This window comes from Montipora foliosa, chromosome 2 (genome assembly GCF_036669935.1).
Source record: "Montipora foliosa isolate CH-2021 chromosome 2, ASM3666993v2, whole genome shotgun sequence".
Classification (NCBI taxonomy): domain Eukaryota; kingdom Metazoa; phylum Cnidaria; class Anthozoa; order Scleractinia; family Acroporidae; genus Montipora; species Montipora foliosa.
Genome location: NC_090870.1, coordinates 21,863,427 through 21,865,926, shown reverse-complemented (window position 1 = coordinate 21,865,926; position 2,500 = coordinate 21,863,427). Strand labels below are relative to the sequence as shown.

At 42.3% G+C, this 2,500-nt stretch overlaps 1 protein-coding gene and 1 pseudogene across 1 annotated transcript in view; both read left to right on the top strand.

Moving 5' to 3' along the window:
* Positions 1 to 1,461, top strand: part of LOC137986971 (uncharacterized) — a 13,890-nt pseudogene extending 12,429 nt beyond the window's left edge.
* LOC137992667 (ribonuclease P protein subunit p14-like) overlaps positions 1 to 2,500 on the top strand; it is a 94,867-nt gene that overhangs the window by 64,684 nt on the left and 27,683 nt on the right. The window lies entirely within an intron of this gene.

Genomic DNA, 2,500 nt, shown 5'->3' with positions numbered 1-2,500 from the left:
CAAGTCAGGAAGTCAATCAGAGCAGCGGAGCGTGAATTCATCAAAGATCAGATCCAAAACAACCCACGGAGCACAAATTGTATTTGTAAGGCAATCCGGCTCTGCATCCCTAAAAGACCAGTCTCCTCAAAAGTCTACAGCAAAGAGGACAAGATCGTGGCGGATACTGTCAATAAATTTTTTGCATCAGTTGGAAAATCAACCAATTCCAAAATAGAATCTTTGGCTGAAGAGAATAACTTCGACTTGAATAACAGCATCTTTACTCCTAGAAGTTTTCCGACATCTGAGCAATTTACATTTCATTCTGTTGAATGTAAACAAGTCGAGGACATTATAAATGCAATTCCTTCTAATAAGGCTCCTGGGATTGATAAAGTGCCAACTCGAGTCGTTAAAGACTGCCTGCCGATTATACTGCCTTTTGTTACATCAATCATCAATGCTTCTCTTTCATCTTCAACATTCCCAGGGATCTGGAAAACAGGCGAAATCACACCTATTCCCAAACAAGGCAATCACGAACAATAACAGACCAATCTCGCTACTACCTGCATTGTCAAAGGTCTGTGAGAGAGTCGCTTATAATCAGTTTGTCACCTATCTGACAACAAAGAAGAGGCTAACGACAAAACAAAACGGAAGCAAAAAATGGCACTGTACTGAAACATCACTACTTCACACGACTGACGCTTTTCTTAAAGGAATAGATAATAAGAAATTAACTGCCTGTGTTCTCCTAGATATGAGCAAAGCGTTCGATAGTGTTGACCACCAAATACTGTTAAGAAAACTACAAGACGTTGGCACCTCAACCAGCGTGCTACAATGGTTTAACAGCTATCTCACAAATAGATATCAAGTTGTACGGATTCACTCCACTGTTTCCGATCCAATACCAATTGAATATGGAGTACCTCAAGGTAGCATCCTGGGCCCCTTATTATTTACAACTGACAAGAAGATCAAGGAGGTGATTGAAAAGTCCTCTGTTTCAGAGAAAAGATCTTCAGTTTCAGATGGAATGGAAGGGATTCCTTGTGAAAATTGTTTGCAAACTGATTGCCAAAGCACCAATTCAGAGGAATGTATCTGGCTTAGATCCAAGGAACATGCTGAGTGACCATGATGTTTCTATCACAAAATTCAAGAGAGTTTTGACTACCTTGAAAATGCTGGGAAAGTTCTGGAAGGTGACTGTGATTCCCTTTTGGAACTATTTAGACAATTTATTACAGAGGTCCCCTCTTCTTCTCTATCAGATTTCAAAGACTATGATCCTGTCAATGATAGACTTGATTCTTTTCTGTAACTTACATGGGACAGAAGCGAAGCTACCAATCATTGTGGAAAGTAGTCGTAGACTTACTAATATAATCACGTAGCCAAGCCAGTGTAGAAAGAGTATTCTCAGTCAATAAGCAGCTGCAAGTTGCTTATCATTATCCAGCTTGGCTCTGACCTGGTCTCCAGGCTGTAGCTTTGGTAATTCTCTCGCACCATTCCTTTTGTCAAAAGACTCCTTGTAGCCCCGTTTGGCTTTGATATCAGCTCTTTTGGTTGCTGTATGGTTTGGAAGCTTTTTGGCTCTAAAACTTTGGTCAGTGTTGGAAGTGTAGTACATATCAGTCTTCCCATGATCAGCTCTGATGGCATCTTTCCAGTTGCTGGGGTTGGGGTTGCCCGATAGGCCATAAGGGCAAGTAATGGATCTTCCTGTTTCAAAATCCTCTTAGCGATTCGCACGCCACTTTCTGCAGTACCATTTGCCTGGGGATGATGCGGGCTTGATGTGGTGTGTTTGAATCCATACTTTGCTTTGAACTCATCAAAGTGTAGTGACTTAAACTGTGTACCATTGTCACTTATTAGTTCCTCCGGAATTCCCCATCTTGCAAACACTGACTTCAGCTTCTGGATGACAACTTGGCTTGCTGTCTCAACTAGGCTTAATATCTCAATGAACCTTGAATAATAGTCCATCACTACTAGGTACTTCTGACTGGCTAGCTCAAACAAATCGGTGGACACCTTCTGCCATGGTCTATCAGGTAGGTCTGTGGTCATCAGTGGTTCCTTTGTGATGGTTGGTTTTCCTGACAGAATTGGCATGACTCCACCTTTGCCTTTATCTCCTTTGAAATACCTGGCCACCACACAGAAAGGTTAGCACGTTCGCGGCACTTTGTTATACCCTGGTGACCTGTGTGAATGCGCTCCAGTATCTCCTCTCGCATGTCTGCAGGGATCACTATTCCATCATCATATGTTAATAAACCGTTGTTCATTGACAAGTGTCCACGAGAATCAAAAAACTCTCGTATCTGGAGGGGAACTTTTTCCACATGGGTCAGCCACCCTTCCAGTGTGAATCCCATCACTTTCAGGAGCTGGGCATCCTTTGCACTCGCTTCTCTGATTCTCTTAAGCTGATCACTTGTGGCTGGCCTTTTAGATTCAACCAAATCTACAAATGCCTGAACATCTTCTACCGTGTTGG